This window comes from Schistocerca americana, chromosome 5 (assembly GCF_021461395.2).
Source record: "Schistocerca americana isolate TAMUIC-IGC-003095 chromosome 5, iqSchAmer2.1, whole genome shotgun sequence".
NCBI lineage: Eukaryota > Metazoa > Arthropoda > Insecta > Orthoptera > Acrididae > Schistocerca > Schistocerca americana.
Window position 1 is genome coordinate 441,649,220 of NC_060123.1, and position 20,905 is coordinate 441,670,124.

The 20,905-nt window shown below is 39.9% G+C and overlaps 1 protein-coding gene across 7 annotated transcripts in view; it reads left to right on the top strand.

Moving 5' to 3' along the window:
* Positions 1 to 20,905, top strand: part of LOC124615403 — a 494,346-nt gene that overhangs the window by 338,222 nt on the left and 135,219 nt on the right. The gene's annotated exons all lie outside the window — the stretch shown is intronic.

Genomic DNA, 20,905 nt, shown 5'->3' on the forward strand with positions numbered 1-20,905 from the left:
CATGGACAGTCAAAGTTTTGACATGTTCAAGAACAACATCCAAGGACCTTTTTTTTTCTCCTCCTCAGAGAGCACTTTACAGCAGTTAAGCTACTTACACTTCCAGGAAAAGTGAGAATAGAAAAGATTAATATTTTTGAGACTAGGTTATGCAGTGGTGAGTTCTCTGAGGTTACAACGTAATGTATCACTTTTCAGAGGATACAACTAATCTTAAATTACAACACATGCACTCTTACCTGAGTTAGCAAATTCATCAATACCTTGTCATTTGCTTAAAGTAGTACATTCCAGTTTCTTGTGTTATATTCCATGGTACTTACTTTCTCTGATGGAACGCATTGGAAGTGGGGGAACTGAAGACTCATAAGGAAAACTGGAATTTAAAGTCTCCTAAAAGAAAATTATTGGAGTATTTTAAGTTGAGAATTTTGAAAGCTAAAGTGGATTGTACTAAAGAAATTTTATGTTCAGGATAGCTTGCGGTGTACTGTGAAATGTAGCAACCTTCTAAATAATTACGTAATATCTGTAGCTAAGATGGCCAGTTTCATTCACTCACAGAATAATTCATGTCTTCTTGTTTTTTTTTTTTTTTTTTTTTTTTTTTTTTTTTTTTTTTTTTTTTTTTTTTTTTTTTTTTTTTTTTTTCCTCTCTCTCTCTTGTTTCATTTCTTCTGTTAAAGACAAGTAAAAGGCACTTCTGTAACTGAACAGAACCAGTTTTCATTGTGGAAAAAGAAAAAGTGTGACAAAAGACTTAAATAAAGGTGTTATCATTTGTATTAGGCTGTATTCGGTCACAGAATATTTTATGAAACATAGTTACTAATTAAAACTTTGTCAGTAAGTTCTGTCTTTGCCCAAAAAAAGGATGGGGAGGGGGATGGGGGGGGGGGGATAGAGAGAATGATATATTAAATTCTTTGTAACCAACAGTTCTGCACTATGAATTTTTCAGTTCTGCAGGTATAACAAAAAATCTATGAAGAATAGATTCTCCAAAGTAAAACAAAAACCAAATGTTGCAACAAAATTTTCAATTTTATATGGGGAAGCTGATTCATAAACAATAGCAAACACTGGCATTCAGAGTAATGTGTTCCATCCGAAACAAGAGAGAGGAAGTTATTGAAGGAAATTGGGATTTTGGCATAAAACTTGGTGTAAGTCCCAAATTATGAGAGATAATGAGCACAAATTTTTGTCTTTTAGCCGACAATAAGTACAATAAATACGTGTGATGTTTGTTGTCTGCGTCATGGTTTGAGTCTTTCTTTCTTTTGCTCTATGTAGAAGTTAATTTGGAAGCAAATGCTTCGTTCTGTATGCCCACCTGCCTCCAACTTAAAGATAGATTGGCATGTTGTTTGTAGCATATTTAAACCTCCATCTCCCTGCCCTCATCTCCATCACTATTTTTGTGAAACTTTGTAAAAATTACAAAACCCATAAACAAGCTTCTGTCTCCAAATGTAAGGGATGCCAACATACCTTTATTCGTGGTTATCTATGACAGTAGTGTCAGTACTATTGATACCTCATCTTCAGTTACAATATTGTTGTTGTTATTATTATTATTATTATTATTATTATTATTTTATTTTTTTCAATTCAAAGTATTTCAGCATTGCAACCTCATTTGTGAGGACTAGAATTTTGGGCATCAAATCTGCTCCAGTTCATCACCTAGAAGTAAGTGAATGACAAAGTTGTTAGTTTTATGTGAAAGGTTTCTCAGGTAAGAGTGAATGAACAGATAAATTATTGTAAAGGCTTACCATCATTTGTCCACAAAATGTTCATTTTCAGATTTTGTGAAAAAGACCATTTTTGTACTTACAATGAAAATGATTGAACATATTTATTACTACCACATGTCCCAAATGAAACCGTATAATTTTGGGAAATATAATTGGGTAGGTAAAAATAATCTGCTCCTCTAGTGGTGGCAGGAGAACACACACAAAAGTAATGGAAATATTCAATTTTCAGAGTTAGTGGCTCGCTCTGGCAGAAGAGTTGAAGGGAAAGGAAGAGGGATGAAAGAAAAGTTTGGCAATTGTTAGGAAATGGGGATTGTTACCGAAAAGTCACCAAGAATGCTGGGTAACTTTCCCCATTTCCTAAAGTTCACTAGTCCATTTCCTTCATCGCTCTTCCTTGCCCTTCAGGCTTTCTGCCAGATGGAGGAACTACTGTGACCAGAAGCTTACACATTTCCATTTCTTTTATGTGTGTTTTCTTTTGCTGCCACCACTTGGTGAGTAGATTTTTTAATCTATCCGGTTATATTTCCAAGAATGTATGAAACTAGTAAAATGATACAACTTGTCTGTATGCTGCCACAAATTATGGGGGGGGGACTGAATGATTTTATTCTATTTTGTCTGTTTACTTTTGTCTGCAGTACCTTTTCTCCCTACAAAGACAATGATAAATATCATGACCAGAACAAAAAACAGTCCACGCATTGAATTAAAGAGTCTTAAATTGGTTCAAAAAGGAGTTTTATTCCTGCATTAAGCTGTTTGATGCATTCTCACCAAAAAATTAATATTTGATGAAAGTTCTGGTAGAATGTAAATACTTTCAGATTGAGTTGTCAATAAGCACACAAAAAATGAAAACTCAACACTTCTGCTTTTCAGTGGGTGGTCTCGTTTAATCTAAAAGTATTTACATATTAAAGATCTTCACAAATGATTGCCCATATTCAGAACATATAATCAAAGCACACCTGATAAGGAAATCCTTTAGTACAATTGATGAATTTCTGAGACAAAATGAATATCTACATTTACATCTACATTTATACTCCGCAAGCCACCCAACGGTGTGTGGCGGAGGGCACTTTACGTGCCACTGTCATTACCTCCCTTTCCTGTTCCAGTCGCATATGGTTCGCGGGAAGAACGACTGTCTGAAAGCCTCCGTGCGCACTCTAATCTCTCTAATTTTACATTCGTGATCTCCTCGGGAGGTATAAGTAGGGGGAAGCAATATATTCGATACCTCATCCAGAAACGCACCCTCTCGAAACCTGGCGAGCAAGCTACACCGCGATGCAGAGCGCCTCTCTTGCAGAGTCTGCCACTTGAGTTTGCTAAACATCTCCGTAACGCTATCACGGTTACCAAATAACCCTGTGACGAAACGCGCCGCTCTTCTTTGGATCTTCTCTATCTCCTCCGTCAACCCGATCTGGTATGGATCCCACACTGATGAGCAATACTCAAGTATAGGTCGAACGAGTGTTTTGTAAGCCACCTCCTTTGTTGATGGATTACATTTTCTAAGGACTCTCCCAATGAATCTCAACCTGGTACCCGCCTTACCAACAATTAATTTTATATGATCATTCCACTTCAAATTGTTCCGCACGCATACTCCCAGATATTTTACAGAAGTAACTGCTACCAGGGTTTGTTCCGCTATCATATAAATATACAATAAAGGATCCTTCTTTCTATGTATTCGCAATACATTACATTTGTCTATGTTAAGGGTCAGTTGCCACTCCCTGCACCAAGTGCCTATCCGCTGCAGATCTTCCTGCATTTCGCTACAATTTTCTAATGCAGTAACTTCTCTGTATACTACAGCATCATCCGCGAAAAGCGGCATGGAACTTTTGACACTATCTACTAGGTCATTTATATATATTGTGAAAAGCAATGGTCCCATAACACTCCCCTGTGGCACGCCAGAGGTTACTTTAATGTCTGTAGACGTCTCTCCATTGATAACAACATGCTGTGTTCTGTTTGCTAAAAACTCTTCAATCCAGCCACACAGCTGGTCTGATATTCCGTAGGCTCTTACTTTGTTTATCAGGTGACAGTGCGGAACTGTATCGAACGCCTTCCGGAAGTCTAGAAAAATAGCATCTACCTGGGAGCCTGTATCTAATATTTTCTGGGTCTCATGAACAAATAAAGCGAGTTGGGTCTCACACGATCGCTGTTTCCGGAATCCATGTTGATCCCTACATAGTGGATTCTGGGTTTCCAAAAACGACATGATACTCGAGCAAAAAACATGTTCTAAAATTCTACAACAGATCGACGTCAGAGATATAGGTCTATAGTTTTGCGCATCTGCTCGACGACCCTTCTTGAAGACTAGGACTACCTGTGCTCTTTTCCAATCATTTGGAACCTTCCGTTCCTCTAGAGACTTCGGTACACGGCTGTTAGAAGGGGGGCAAATTCTTTCGCGTACTCTGTGTAGAATAGAATTGGTATCCCGTCAGGTCCAGTGTACTTTCCTCTGTTGAGTGATTCCAGTTGCTTTTCTATTCCTTGGACACTTATTTCGATGTCGGCCATTTTTTTGTTTGTGCGAGGATTTAGAGAAGGAACTGCAGTGCGGTCTTCCTGTGTGAAACGGCTTTGGAAAAAGGTGTTTAGTATTTCAGCTTTACGCGTGTCATCCTCTGTTTCAATGCCATCATCATCCCGGAGTGTCTGGATATGCTGTTTCGAGCCACTTACTGATTTAACGTAAGACCAGAACTTCCTAGGATTTTCTGTCAAGTCGGTACATAGAATTTTACTTTCGAATTCACTGAACGCTTCACGCATAGCCCTCCTTACGCTAACTTTGACATCGTGTAGCTTCTGTTTGTCTGAGAGGTTTTGGCTGCGTTTAAACTATGAGTGAAGCTCTCTTTGCTTTTGCAGTAGTTTCCTAACTTTGTTGTTGTACCACGGTGGGTTTTTCCCGTCCCTCACAGTTTTACTCGACACGTACCTGTCTACAACGCATTTTACGATTGCCTTGAACTTTTTCTATAAACACTCAACATTGTCAGTGTCGGAACAGAAATTTTCGTTTTGATCTGTTAGGTAGTCTGAAATCTGCCTTCTATTACTCTTGCTAAACAGATAAACCTTCCTCCCTTTTTTTATATTCCTATTAACTTCCATATTCAGGGATGCTGCAACGGCCTTGTGATCACTGATTCCCTGTTCTGCACATACGGAGTCGAAAAGTTCAGGTCTGTTAGTTATCAGTAGGTCCAAGATGTTATCGCCACGAGTCGGTTCTCTGTTTAATTGCTCGAGGTAATTTTCGGATAGTCCACTCAGTATAATGCCACTCGATGCTCTGCCCTACCACCCATCCTAAACAACTGAGTGTCCCAGTCTATATCTGGTAAATTGAAATCTCCACCTAAGACTATAACATGCTGAGAAAATTTATGTGAAATGTATTCCAAATTTTCTCTCAGTTGTTCTGCCACTAATGCTGCTGAGTCGGGAGGTTGGTAAAAGGAGCCAATTACTAACCTAGCTCGGTTGTTGAGTGTAACCTCCACCCATAATAATTCACAGGAACTATCCACTTCTACTTCACTACAGGATAAACTACTACTAACAGCGACGAACACTCCACCACCGATTGCATGCAATCTATCCTTTCTAAACACCGTCTGTACCTTTGTAAAAATTTCGGCAGAATTTATCTCTGGCTTAAGCCAGCTTTCTGTACCTATAACGATTTCAGCTTCGGTGCTTTCTATCAGCGCTTGAAGTTCCGGTACTTTACCAACGCAGCTTCGACAGTTTACAATTACAATCCCGATTGCTGCTTGGTCCCCGCATGTCCTGACTTTGCCCCACACCCGTTGAGGCTGTTGCCCTTTCTGTGCTTGCCCAAGGCCATCTAACCTAGAAAACCGCCCAGCCCACGCCACACCGTGTAGCCGCTTGTTGCGTGTAGTGGACTCCTGACCTATCCAGCGGAACCCGAAACCCCACCACCCTATGGCGCAAGTCGAGGAGTCTGCAGCCCACACGGTCGCAGAACCGTCTCAGCCTCTGATCCAGACCCTCCACGCAGCTCTGTACCAAAGGTCCGCAGTCAGTCCTGTCGACGATGCTGCAGATGGTGAGCTCTGCTTTCATCCCGCTAGCGAGACTGGCAGTCTTCACCAAATCAGATAGCCGCCGGAAGCCAGAGAGGATTTCCTCCGATCCATAGCGACACACATCATTGGTGCCGACATGAGCGACCACCTGCAGATGGGTGCACCCTGTACCCTTCATGGCATGCGGAAGGACCCTTTCCACATCTGGAATGACTCCCCCCGGTATGCACACGGAGTGCACATTGGTTTTCTTCCCCTCTCTTGCTGCCATATCCCTAAGGGGCCCCATTACGCACCTGACGTTGGAGCTCCCAACTACCAGTAAGCCCACCCTCTGCGACCGCCCGGATCTTGCAGACTGAGGGGCAACCTCTGGAACAGGACAAGCACCCATGTCAGGCCAAAGATCAGTATCAGCCTGAGACAGAGCCTGAAACCGGGTCGTCAGACAAACTGGAGAGGCCTTCCGTTCAGCCCTCCGGAATGTCTTTCGCTCCCTGCCACACCTTGAGACGACCACCCACTCTACCACAGGTGAGGGATCAGCCTCAATGCGGGCAGTATCCCACGCAACCACAGTTGTAGTCCGATCGGGGGATGCGTGGGACTAGCTGGCCATCCCCGACAAATCCCCATCCGGACCCCCACAGTGATGCCCATTGGCAACAGCCTCAAGCTGTGTGACCGAAGCCAACACTGCCTGATGCTGGGAGCGAAGGGATGCCAACTCAGCTTGCATCCGAACACAGCAGTTGCAGTCCCTATCCATGCTAAAAACTGTTGTGCAAAAAACGTCTGAACTAATCTACAGAGAGCGCAAACAAATCGACACAAAATTGAAACGGTTATTAAAGTACAAGATTGCCTAGTAAATGCAGTAATGCTGCTCCTTGCGCACTGCTGACACACTGCTCGGCGGTGGATGGAGACTTCGCGATTTTACACTATTCAGGTACTAAAACGCGATGCTACAACTCTCAAATACTATAATATGCCCGAAATTTATGAATTAAACAATGCAAGTACCAAAAACACGCAAAGAAATTAAGAATTAAACTATGTAACAAATGAGTGAGCTAGGAGTATAAGACTTGCTGCTGCAGCTGCTTATCCAACGGCGGCAGGGAACACACTGCTAAACTAACATTTGTCTTAGTACTAGTTCTGAGTAATTTATGTCAGGTATTCTATTTTAAACCTGGTTGTGATGCAACACTCAATAAAAATGTAAATTGCAATGTCTGTGTCGTATTTTTCTTCTTGTTCCTCCTCTTAAGTATATATAAAGTTTGAAAATAGGCCACTCTTTTAATATTCTGGTCACTATCGTAGATGTTTCAAAATCTGGTTTTTATGTTTGTGTCTTTATTTATTGTAATTTTTAGCATAGCATTACTTCCTTTATATTACTTACCTTCCACAGTAAAACACAATTTCTTGTTAATTGAGTAAATGTTCTTTAGTTGATACTTTATTTGCATTGTATGTTTTATTACCGTGTGAATATCATTTGAACTCTGTACAATTTGACACATTTGATATCCTTGTGATTTACTTGCTACCTGGATATACGGAGTTTGACACAAAATAAACAAAAATAAAAAATTTGCACAACAAAATAAAAAGAAATTAAATGTGTCATCTAGATTACAATTTATTTCATTAACAACTTCTGGGTTCCATCTGCCCTTTAGATGATCCTCAAGTCTAGAGCCACAAGTTGCAATTTGGCAACAGGCCTTAAGATGATCGGCAGGTCAGGTGGGAACTATTAGTCATTACTGAAATAAATTGTGATCCAGATTGTGTTTTTAAAGTTATTATAAGAAATGCAATCATGGATCCTATGACATGGTGTCAGTTCTGAAAAACAATGCTGATTACATTTGTTGTTGAAATAAATCTTGAATCACAAATTGGTTCATTCGACTTGTGTAGTACAGTCATAAACATGTTTAATCATCTAAAGAGAGAATTTTGAAGTTCTTCTCCAATACAGGAGACTAGTATCGTGTCGTCAAATGAAGGTAATCAGTAATAGTTGTTTGTTAATTTTGTCTTGGACAATTTTTTAGTAAAATTGACAACTGTGTCACTCATCTAAGGCTAGGCAATAATCTGAACCAGGTTTAACACCAAAAAAATGCTGATGTAGTTCTTGGAAGTGGAATTGTGGCTCCAAAATGTGTTGGACTTAAAGAGGGAAATAAAACATAACGCCTGACTATTAGTTGCAAGTAAGAATACCTCTGTAATCATAGGAGTTGTGGAAAAGTTGGGATTGCAGCATATCTGAAGGCCGAGCAGTACCTTCTCATGCTTGACTGAAAATGTCAGTGTTCTGCTAAGATCATTTGAAGAAAAGTAGTTGCAGTCATTGTGAGGTGGATTGATTCATTGATGATGAGATAAATATAATTGTGACAGCGAGTTTGAACTGGGCAGAGCTGTTGATCTCCAGGAAATGCAAATACTTTTAAAGTTCTTGTTATTTTTGTAAAAGTTAGTTACGTTTTTCTCCCTCCCTTTCTAACAGCAGAAAATAAGATATTTTCTTTCCAGGGTATTAATGGATTTATCTTTTCTACGCCATTTTTACCCGAGTACAAGATGACCCCCCCCCCCCCTTTTTGTCATAATTGAGTGATAATCCCATATTATTACAGTAGTGTAGTAAACAATGTGCTGCACAAACAATGCAAGTGCTAGACTGTATTTTGTTTAAGAACAGAATTTTCACTTGTCGAATGAAGATTAAAGAAGTATTTACTGTAAACATTTGTTAAGTGATTTTAATTATGACTTTGTAATTAATTTTTGTTTTTGAACAACCCTTATACATTACTGAGTACTTTAACTGCAGATTATCCATGGAGTTAGATTATCCAAGGTTTTTCAGTCCCTAATTACTGCAGGTAGTTAAGAGTTTACTGTATTCTACTTTGCCATTTATTAACTGTCTATATTTTGATAATACAAGGAGAACTAAATAAAAAGAAATTGTTTACATTAATTTTTGTCTTCGCAGCCTTTTTTGTTTAGTTTGTGTATCATCTGTGATACCACTATTTTGAGTCATCATCCTAACAGGACAGCTGTGAAACTTTGAATCTTCTTTGTCACATGCAGTTTCTTGCGAATATATTGAAATTTCTGAGGTTGTGGTTGTGGAGGGACCTCAGAACGCAGCTATTTTTTTCTGAATAAGTAGCAGATTTTGCATCTGTACTTAAGAGAGAATGTTACAGTGTCTCTTGCTTCTTACACAGCTGACACACTGCTGTCGTTCCCATCATATCTCACGATGAGATACATTGCTGCTTAAAACGTGAAGTACACCACAAGTGTAAGATATCCACAAATTCAGATTTTCTTGAAGAAATGTGCGCTGTTTTGAGTATTTGTCAAATTTTGAAGTCAGTTCGATTGCAAGTAAAAATGGTTTCTGTCAAATTGCAGTATAGGTATATGTTCATAAAAAAGCCAAACTACACAGTGTAGATTCCAATGTTCGGTAGTATGGCAACATTTACTGCCTGTGCAACACCCTCCCTCCCCACACTCGTCACAGTTCTCACGTCTCAGCCAAGCTGGTGTCACTTTCCCCTCCAACCCGTGCTGTGCTTGAGCAACAGTGAAACACATACAGCAATATCATCTAGGGTGCAGGTCATATGTAACACCAGCAACTAGCGTGTAAATAAAAGATCGCACTCATGATTCAGTCCAATTCTCGAACTTTCACTTGTCCTGCTTTCAAGTGACGTCTGTTGGTACCATCTCCACAATGGGTTTTTCTGCCTTAATTTATTCTTGTGATAACAATTGCTGTCAGTTTAATCTGATTTTCTTTTGTTAGACATTCACTTCTAGATTAATTTCCTTTCTCATTTCATTTGAATGTCAGCCTCTTATTATAAAGTTGGTAATTTTCCAAGTAGTGTTGGACATGAACAGCAACCGAATTTCTCATTTTCAACCCACTTAGTAAATAATTACAGTTTCTCACAATCAATTATAATAAGGACTTGGATTCAGAATCAAGTAATGAATTTTGAGGGACAACATTTTGCCTTTGAATGTTTCTTTACTTACAAACCAGCATAGATGTATGTATACAGTATCTGTAGATCTAGGAGAACTTTTATTGCAAACCTGTTGAAATGCCACGACAAAAGTTTGTAAGTTAATAGAATTTAAAGCTATTTCCTTCTGTATTTCACAAAATTGTCAGTTTTTAAGCAGAGCATTATATTGTTGTAGTGGCTGTTTCATAGTTTTTAGACTATCCCTTGCCCTAGCACCACGAGTCAAATGGCACGTGGTTGTTCGAGCAAGATGGATACTGTATCGAGTGCTTCGTCCTGTTCGAACGCAACTATTGTTTGTTATGCCCTATCCTTCAGAATTCTTCAAAATAAATTTTTATGAAATCTCAGTGGACAAAGAGCTTCATCTGTAAATGTAAGATGACTCCTGTAATCATCCATTAAACACTGTAAAAACCTGGTCCTCGGCAGCAATGGTTTGATCTGCGAAGATAAGCGTTGAGCAAAAAAATTTCAATGTTGGATGCAATTTGCTTACACTCCTAATAATAACCTATTTGAGTCCTATCGATAAATAGATATGTGGGTACTATCTTGTACCGAATATAAGAGGTACCTAGCCAAATCGCCTCAAAATTTTGATGTATCACCAAATTTCTGTTGCAGCAAGAATAAACACTCTCTGTTGATTAACTTTATAATTTCACTTTATTACAGATACTATGCTTTGGCCTGAGACCAGCTCTTGGTGGCTATTGCATCCACCAAAGTGCCTCTGCAGTTTCATGCAAATTATAATCGAATTGTTTTCTGTTCAGTATTTTAAAAACTGATTTAATACAGCCATTATTAATTCAGTATACTTCCATTTGTAATGTGCCTGAGAATGCTAGAGTTAATTTTAATCTTTGTTTTGTGTTGAGAATTGCTTGGCTTGATTTTCATTTTGCTCTAGCATCTTGCGTATGTGGCATGCTCTCCATTGTGCATAATGTGACTTTGGTTGAAAATTCCAGATACTGCTGCAAGCTCGTATGGATTTTGCCTCCTTGAGAATATTTCAATCCTCAATGTAAACTACACACAACCCCCTCTCCCAGTTTTGTTTCCGGTTGTTATTACTGATCTTGATAAGAAACACTTGTTGAAGTGTTGTAGAACAGGTTAAATAAATGAGTCGGTATTTTTTTTTTTTTTTAATCATCTTTCATTGGTCTCTGCAGATACCATCGTTGCCATATTAAAGATGTTTTACAGGATCATTTGTGAAGACTGTTCCATCAGAGTTCTCAGTAATACGTTGCCTTGTTGTTCATTTGTTGGTGTTTTTCAATAGGTCAGTTTTGCAGACTTGAATTTTTTACAGTTTGTTGTTAGGCTGTGATAATTTTCTGTAACAATCTACTCGACACACAATCATCTTCTTGGTAATATTGAAGATGCAAGTGATATAAACTCCTGAACTTGATATGCCATACACTGTTCAGCCTGTTTATGCTGCAGTGAATGGATGTGAACATAAGTGAATGAGCGTTCACATTCAGTTCGCCACTGGTCACTACCATTTACTAGTATCCATGAAGAAGTGTTTTACACTGGAGGGAACAGAAGATAACACAACAGAATGAACATTTATGTGTGCCAACCCTATGAACACTGCAGTATTACTTTTTTGGCATTACAATCATAGGTGGTACACAGGTTTCATTTCACACAATGCTAATTACAGTAGCAATGCAAAACTGATACCCAAACAAGATTTACTGCGATGAGCAACTGTTGATGACAAAACAAACAAAATGACATAAGAAAAGGAAAATTTAGGAGTCTGAATTTTTATGAAAGTGTGAGACTTAGTGGTTTATCAATTATCACTGAACTGTAGTTGAAGGCTTCCTTAGCCTTACTCTAAACCCTTGCATGTGTTTCAGCAGATGGTTTTTGCTGTTTCTCTCTACTGTTGATGGAGACACTAAATACTAAATAGCGATATCACAAAAAGAGCGGGTCTTCACAACAAGAGAAAGTTTCACTAGTACCTGTTTCAGATTTCGATAGCTTCTACATTTCGGTTTTTTCCTGTATCTACTGCACAGTATACAAAACAGTCAAAGATTTTGTTAAACTACTTGTAAGAAAGTTTCATTAATGTAATGTAAAGGTATACAATAGACATGTTAGGTCAGTACCTTTATAAATGTGCTGCATATGAGTGTGGGTCAATAAATATGCTGCAAATGCCAGAGTGCCACTTACCATTTTAAATTTCATGCCTAAATGCATCTAAAAGGTTCTGCATATGTTGTATGAAAGGTAACCGATACACAGTATTCTGTGGCCCAACAGTTAATTATCTACAGTCGGACCAAGATGGCAGGTGTCCTACAAGTGTGTACTTGACTAGAACATGAGTTTTGCGAGCTGTGGGACTGTCTGTAGAGCACATCCAAATGTGGTTAGAACTGTATTTTGTGGAAATTAGTGTTCAATTGGATACAGAAATTCAGCAAAGGACAAGAACAAGTCACAAAGGAGCAGCATCCTGGCCACCCTGGTTGCTCAGTGATGGCACATTGCTTCCCCATCTAAGGGTATTTTGCTATCTCTCCAGGTCTTGTAGGTTGTAACAATTTGTGGAATGAAACAAACTTGTTATATCCAGAGAGGTCACTCGTTAGATGCAAACACTACCACAAGAATTCTATGCTACATACTTTTAACACTTTGTCAGATGATGGGATAAGTGTTTTTTACATGGGAAGTATGTTGCAAAGGAAAATAAAGTTCAGGCTTGTACACGCAGATCTGATGTCTATATCTCAGTTTGCAACTTACGTATTGACTCGCTCTCGTATTTTGTGGGAGGAAAGGGTGTATGATTAAAGGAATAATGATTTCTGTTTATTCAGTTATTACATTAAAAGTTCCTGAAATAACAGTAATACATGTGTGATGTAATTACAGCTGAATTGAACATAAGCCACAAGAATGGTTAGACATTTTATGTTTTAATGTTGCTTTCATTAACATAATACATACAGATTTGCTTCTGTTTACTTTCAAGAAAATCTGTTATCCTGTTGTTTTTAACAAAAAGAAATACAAAAGCTTGTGCCTTTTCACCCCATTCCCACCTCCCGTATGCAAGTAATGAATTTGCTTTTCTCACATACTGCATATTCAGTTTTGTTTGTCATTTTGTGTTGTGGATCATTTGGCTCCTACAGGCATCCATGACATCTTTCTTCTTCTGTTAGGAACACTACTCTCTCTCCTGCCCACACCACTGTTCACAAAACTTCAGTACAGTAATATAATTATACAGACAAAAAATAGCAGACTGTGTAGAAATGAATGCTCTCTGCACTGTTACCTAGTGATGTGGTGCAGTGGTCAGTACACAGGACTCGCGTTTGGGAAGACAACTGTTCAAATTCTTGCCCACTCATCAAAATTTAAGTTTTCTGTGATTTAGTTCAAAAATGGTTCAAATGGCTCTAAGCACTATGGGACTTAACATCTGAGGTCATCAGTCCCTTAGACTTAGAACTACTTAAACCTAACTAACCTAAGGACATCACACTCATCCATGCCCGAGGCAGGATTCGAACCTGCGACTGTAGCAGCAGTGTAGTTCCGGTCGAAGTGCCTAGAACTGCTTGGCCACACTGGCTGGCTGTTATTTAGTCCAGCCATCAAAGGAAATTAGGAGAACAAATTCGTATAGTCATAAATTTTTGTACATTGCTGAATAAATAACATACTAAATATCCTGTCTGGTGGGATGTGAGCATATGAGGGAGGGGGTAAATTAATGGTCCATTTTTAGGTTTTTCTCGACTGTCCTGAAAACTGTGTCTTTTAGCAAAAATGTTTCCTAGTGCAAAATTAAACTACATCACATTTCCTACAAAAAAAAAGGCCCTAACAGTCCACCCCCCCCCCCCCAATCTAGTACAAATAATCTCCTTGTTGCAGGGGGTGGAAAAGTCACAGCTTAATAATTAATGTTTTAATAGTGTAAAATTAATGTATATTGTTGTTGAATAACGTGAGTTAAGAACACGCATTAAAGGTTTGTACCTCATTTACATGCAGTAGAAATATATTAAGGGATAAATTGTGTTCTGAGGGTGTAAAAGATTGGGAAGGTGAGAACTGAGGTTAGAAATATGAGGGAAGGTAGATTGCTGCATTGTGGTCATGCTCTTCCCTCCTTCACAGTTAGGCAAAATTAAGAGCAAGGAGACCATTCCCCATTCTCTCTACTGCACTACGTCGAAAAAAGCAAGTACGGAGTGTATCACAAATTTACAATGACCTTTCTGCAGCTTAACATTGGCGACGTAGTGTCCAGACATGGCTGGGGATGTTTAGTTTCCACAAAGTGCACTAACAGTAGATGTGATACAGATATGAATTACTAATAGTACTAACAAAAGAAATGCATATCGACAGAACCTACAAGAATTTCTGTACGCTGTTCTACAGTGCTAGTGGGGAAATTGGTTCTTAGTAACCCTGTACAACAGCTGTAGCATTCTTTTGGGAAAGCTTCCCCCAACACAAGTGCTGCTCGCTTTTCAGTTTGCAGGCACACTATACCTCCCAAGCATGTCTGGTCCAGTTCTTTCATGTAGGTCAACAAGGTAACTTCACTGAGCTTGTCTTTATATAGGGGAGTTATTTTCAGTTTATTGAGAAGTATTTATTTGCAGTTGTTAAATGAGCTATTATGTAAAAAAGCTCATAATTGGAGCTGTTAACTGTCTACTATGCTGAAGAACCTGCCCAAGTGTAACATGCTGTCAATATGTATTTGACATTGTCAATTTCATTGTCTCCACTATCAATTGCAGAACAGCTTGAAGATGTCTAATGCATCATCCCAGCCTCAGCTGTCCCAGCATTTGAAGGTGCCCAGAGGCTTAATGTGGCTCCCTCTGTAACAGAAGTAGGTCGCCCGATGTTATGGAACTTTAGGTATTTTAGCACAAGTCAAACAATGCATTTCAGCAGATTACTGAGCTACATTTAACCACAGTCAGTCCTATTCCATCAGATACATTCACAACCACATTGCAAGATAAAATGTGAATCTGTGGTAAGTGGCTCTGCTCAGTACAGCCCACTCTACAAGTACCAGCAGATACTGAATTGAAGTAACAATTAATGGTAAGAGAAGTGCAGTAACTTTCTGGTCATTTATTAATTCACCACCAAGTGACAACAACAAAACTAGGTGGCTTGACAACACGCTTCAGTGGTAGCAAGGTCCACATTTGTATATCCTCAATTCCTTTGTCAGTAACACTATGTAGTTCACTTATAATATCACACCTGCAGATTGAATATTTCTCAATCATAGGAAGTTACTTTATGTAAAACCTCAGTTAACAGCTGCAAATAAGTACCCATTTAATAAACTGAAAATAACTCCATTATATAAACACAAGCTTAGTGAAGTTATTTTGTCTATTTACATAATAGAACTGGAAGGAAATTCTGGGGAAATAAAATGTGTTTCTAAACTCAAAAGCAAGCAAGGTTCGTTGTGGAGGTAGTTGCTTTCCCAGAAGAATTCTACATCTGCCAAACAGCACCATTAAAAATCAATTTCCCCTATAGCAGTGTAGAACAGGGTGCAGAGACTTACACCACATCTGTACATAAGCTGTCCTTGCATTTGTATTATTAGAACTTATATCTGTAATCCATGTAGTGTTAACACACTTTGTGGATAATAAACAAGCACCAGGAGTGTGTCGACATTGCATTGCCAGTGATTCATGAAGCAAGCCATGGAAGAGTTGATATAACTTCGTGAAACATCTTATACTTTGTTTTCTGTGATGTAGGAAGAATGGGAAATTGCTTTCTTCATTTTGGAGACAAAAATCTGGTAATATACCTTACCTTGTGCTTCTAACATTCAACCCCATCTTTCCACCCTGTTGCACCCCCAGAACACAACTTGTACTGTTCTACTGTGCTTACATGTGTTACACACCAAAAAATGTGTTATCAACCCACTTCATTTGACAATGAAAATCAATTTTATGCTCTTAAAAAATTATTTGTAATAAATGCAACACGGAAATTGTAAGTCCTAGAAAAAAAGGATTTTTTTTTTTAGGAAATTTATTGTAGTTTAATTTTGTATAAGGAAAAATTTTCACTAGTGTTGTTGCCACTGTAGTGTCTTGTACTGTAGGAATCTACAAGCTCTTCCGTAATGTTAGCCTCATTGCTGGTGAAGTACAAGTCCCACTATATGATGAATGACAGATGCCAAACTGGAGTGTGAGTTGGTGCGTCACTGATCGGCCGACAGCTGAATGACTGAGATGGAGACTAAGCTCTCCAGTCAGCGGTGGCGACCTAAATACTTGTGGTCAAGAGGGCATTGGCGGTGTGCTGATTGCGAGTCTGTCTTTGGCCTCTCTCCTGATAGGTGTGCTTGATCCAGCACCTACTATCAATCTTCTTGCTACATCTTTGACGACCGATGTGCTGGCGACAGTTTATGCCAGCATATTCTGCCACCCTCCCCCCCCCCCCCCCCTTCCTGAAAGGCGACATCATTGTTGTGTAGGGAGCATGCGAATGACAATAGGAGGGAGGCAGGGTGCTGGATGTTTGGACGAGCCGGGAGCCATGACTGTGGAAGACAGTGTACTCCCTACCATACCCTGCCATCTGGCTTGTGAGGCTGCCAGAGCACATTTTCAGGCCTGAGGGTGTGTCCTGCAGGGATGATGGCGATGGCGGGCCTAGATCCATTGGGTCTGTGAGTGGGGACAAGGCATCGTCCATCCACTCCTCATGGTGTACCCTGGTGGCACCAGCAGGCAGCTGCGAAGGTCACATGGTCCCATGAATCTGAGGGAAGGAAAGCAGTAGAATCACAGGGCAAATGAAATGCACGAATTTGGTTCTGGTGGTGGCGTTGCAAACCATTGGGATTTGCAATCAAGTACATAAAAGAATCATTGCATTCTTGGATCATGTCTCTTTCCCTGCTCCCACAGTTGCCATCAACTTTGAAAGGAAAAAGATTGCAAAGTGATACTATTGGCAGGGCCAGATGTTGCGATGGGTGTAGCAAGTGGAGCAGCATCCGATGGCAACAGCCATTCAAAAGTTCCACTAGTGATGGTCCGTGGGATTGATAGGAGGTGAGAAAGAGTTGCAGTGCCTGTTCCCGTGTGTGGGTGGTGTGAAGCTTGCCACCTGTTGTTTAAAAGTGCGTACAGAGTGTTCCACTTCTCAGTTGGACTGCAGATGAAATGGAGCACTTGTTAGATGACTAATTCCATTTCGTCCACAAAACTGTTCAAAACAAAGTGACATGAACTGTGGTCCGTTGTGCGACACAACCTTCCATCCAAAATATGGACGACAATGCTTGAATGGTGGTATGTGATGTGGTAAAAACCATAGCCACCACAAATAGCGACTTGCTAAAAAGAGTCTACCACTATGAGCCAACAAGTGTTCCAACATGGTTCTGCAGTCTGTGCACTAGTTGCCATGGCGATTGATTCTTAGGCCAAGCTGAGAATGTCTCTAGCAGAGTGGATTGGTTCTCCGCGCATGCGCAACACTGTGACGTCATTTGTTCAATGTAGGCATCCATGTCCTGCCAAGTACAGTGTAGTTGCACTAACTGTATAGTGCCAACAACTCCCCAATGTCCTTGGTGGAGCAGTCACAACACGTCCTTTTGCAACACTTCGGAAATAAGCACATGGGATTGTCCACGGTCATTTTCAACTAGAATCGCACTCTGTTGAATTGAAAGGTTATATCGATGTGCTAAATATTGGTGCACAACTGAGTTCTGGATACTGTTCAATAAAGGAGGTCAGTGTAATGCAACAAAATCTTGAGGTCTGGGTCTGCTTCCGTGGCCTGTGCAATTTGTATGTAGTTCAAGCGAAAAGTTTCCAGCAATTCAGAGTTTGCGCATAGATGTGGCAACAAGGTGTGGCAGATGCATCAAAATCAGTGTCTGGTCCAATGTGAAGGTGAGATACGTTGTCTGCATTGCCATGCTCTGCTGTAGGTCTGTACACAATTTCATATTGCTACTGTGAAAGCAACAAAATCCGACGTTGCAAATTTTGAGCAGTGCATATAGGAACTGCCATTTACGAATAAAACAGATTGACAAGGCTTGTGACTGGTCACTACATAGAACTTTCAACCATACAAATAGTAATGGAATTTGGTCACACCAGACACAATAGCGAGAGCTTCTCCTTTTCAGTTTGAGGGTAATTGCACTGAGTTTGAGTTAACAACTTTGATGCAAAAGCAATAGGTCTGTCTTGTGGCCAATTCTGTGCGAAATTACAGCACTGACTCTGTAGGAAGAAGTGTCAACTCGCAAAACTACTAGCTTCACAGGGTATTAATGCACCAAACATCTATCATCGAGCAAAGCATTTTTGAGTTTCTGCAATGTGTCTTGACAGTCTTTAATCCACACACAAGATGCATTTTTCTTATGCATTGTAGCCGCAATCAGAGAGGCATTCGGTATGAACCTAATGTAGTATGTCATCCTGCCCAACACTGACTGCAGTTCATACACATTGCGAGGAACAGGCAGGTCACGGATTGCAGGCAAATGAGATTGGATGGGTTGCACATCCTGACTATTTATTACATGGCTTAAGGACTGTAGTTCAATTTGAAAAGAGTCACATTTTCAGGACAACACTCGAATCCTGCTTCTGACACCATTCGGAAAAGAGTATGCACATTGGAAATGTGTTCCTCTGGTGTACGACCTGAGATGACAATATCGTCAAGGTAGTTTGAACAAAATGACTCTTTTTGCAGTCAGCTGTTCCAAGTAACATTGGAAAATGGCAGGTGTGGAAGCACTGCCAAAGTTCAAATGCAAATATTTGAACAGTCCTAAGTCTGTATTTACAACAAACATTTTCTGTGATTCTTCATCTGATGGAATTTGCAAGTAGGCGTCATGCAAATCTATCATAGAAAAGTAACGTCCTGCACCCGGCCTGTCCATGAGTTCCTCAGGGCAAGGTAACTGGTAAGTGTCAACTACTGTCTGTGGGTTGACTGTAGACTTGGAGTCAACACAAATGTGAATGTGACCAGAAGGCTTAGGCAACAAAACTAGAGGACTTCCCCATTGACTAGCTTCAATTGGAGCAATTACACCATTATATTGCAATTCTTTCAATTTACTGGCTACTTTGTTTCTTAAAGCAATTGGAACAGGGTGGGCCCAGAAAAACATAGGCTGAACATAATCTTTCAATATGACATGCACTACAAAGTTATTAGCTTTTCCCATTCTTTCTGAAAGTAGTTAAGGAAATTCTTTTGGATCAAAATCCAATACTAAAAGTACGTAGATGCTAAGTCCAAACAAATCAAAGGCATCTAAACCAACAATGTTCTCATTGTCTCTTGATTTCAACACAGTAAAATTCACTGTCCTAGTGTGAGATATGTAAGTGACAGGCAAACTACAGTGTCCAAGCCCTGGAATTTCCTGACCATTGTAAGGAGTGAGGTGCTTGCTAGATTTACAAAGGCATGGTGAGCCTAACTGTTCATACGTGACACGATTAAGCAAAGTTACTGAAGCACCTGTCTGACTGAAGGTTCACACGAAGGCCAGCAATTTGTAATGAGACAAATAGTTTGTTAGAACATCATTGCACAGCAGTAGAGTGAGGAGGAGTCACAACCTTAATCTTACTTTTGTCAGAACCTGTTGAAAACACAGGGTACACTGCATGTGCACAAGCCTGTTTTTTCTGGGGCAGGCAAAACTGGCATTTTTGTGTCATTGCAATCAAACTACTTGAACATGGCCTTTTTTCCACACATGTAACACATTGCATTATGTGATGGGCTATCCTGTTTTTTTATGGCAAGCAAAACGTCTAGGGCAAGACTTCAATAAATTCACAGGCTTTCTTACATGTCTGCATGGGCTATGTATGCGCTTGTTGTTGTGGCTGCATGGGCCCGTCATGAACAAGGGGTGACTCAATGCAACAAATCAGGGCCTGGTCCCAACTTATCGGCTGCTATTGCACGTGAATCATATTGGCCTAAGATTTGCCATACTTTGGGAAGTGATGGCTCAGAGTACTTTAGATCTGTTCCCGTATTGTATTATCTGGGTCATTGAATGTTATAGCATACTGAATCATTAAATCACTGTAAAAGTTGCCACAACTACACTTAAATTTACACTTCCTAGCCGTGTCCATTAATTCTGTGTACCACTGGTGGTACATTCCATTCCAGCTTTTTGTGCAAGTGAACGAACTGATATCTAGCTGCAGCTACTTGGACTTGCTGGTCATAATATTGAGCTTTTGTATTAACCTGATAACTGGGGGACATCACAGTCGAGAGAGAGTATTGTAGCTTTACAGTATCTTGAACATGATAAGCTTGATAATTTGCTTGGAACAGTGTCAGGTATTCAAGCCATTCCTCTTCTGTGGTGGTGGCACTTGTTGGGCCAAATTGGTTGATTGGTTGTGCGGCCAATGCAGCTTGTGGAGCCTAGTAGTTGTTGTACAGTCGTCAGCAAAAGCAGCAGTTTGTTGGTTGTCAAACTGAAAAGCTTGAGTTATTATCCATTACATTGGCCATCTGCAGCTGAGGCATGTGAGTGGGGGGTAGAGGGGTGGGGGTAGCCACGGTTTACCGCAAATACATTGTAGCAAAAAGCAACCAAAGCCTCAGAAAAAAGAAATTTGATTAGTAGTGCGGAACCCCTCCTGGACTACGGGTAAGAACATGACAACAACACACAAGAGAAAACAAGTAAAATCTTCGGCCAAGTTGATTATCTTCGATCACCACTGAATTATCCTCATCGCCACTGTTGTATTCTTGTCGCCACTGTAGAGTCTTGTACCATAGGGATCAAGGGTGAGGATATTGTTTGGTGGCTGGTATCCTCTAACTACAACCC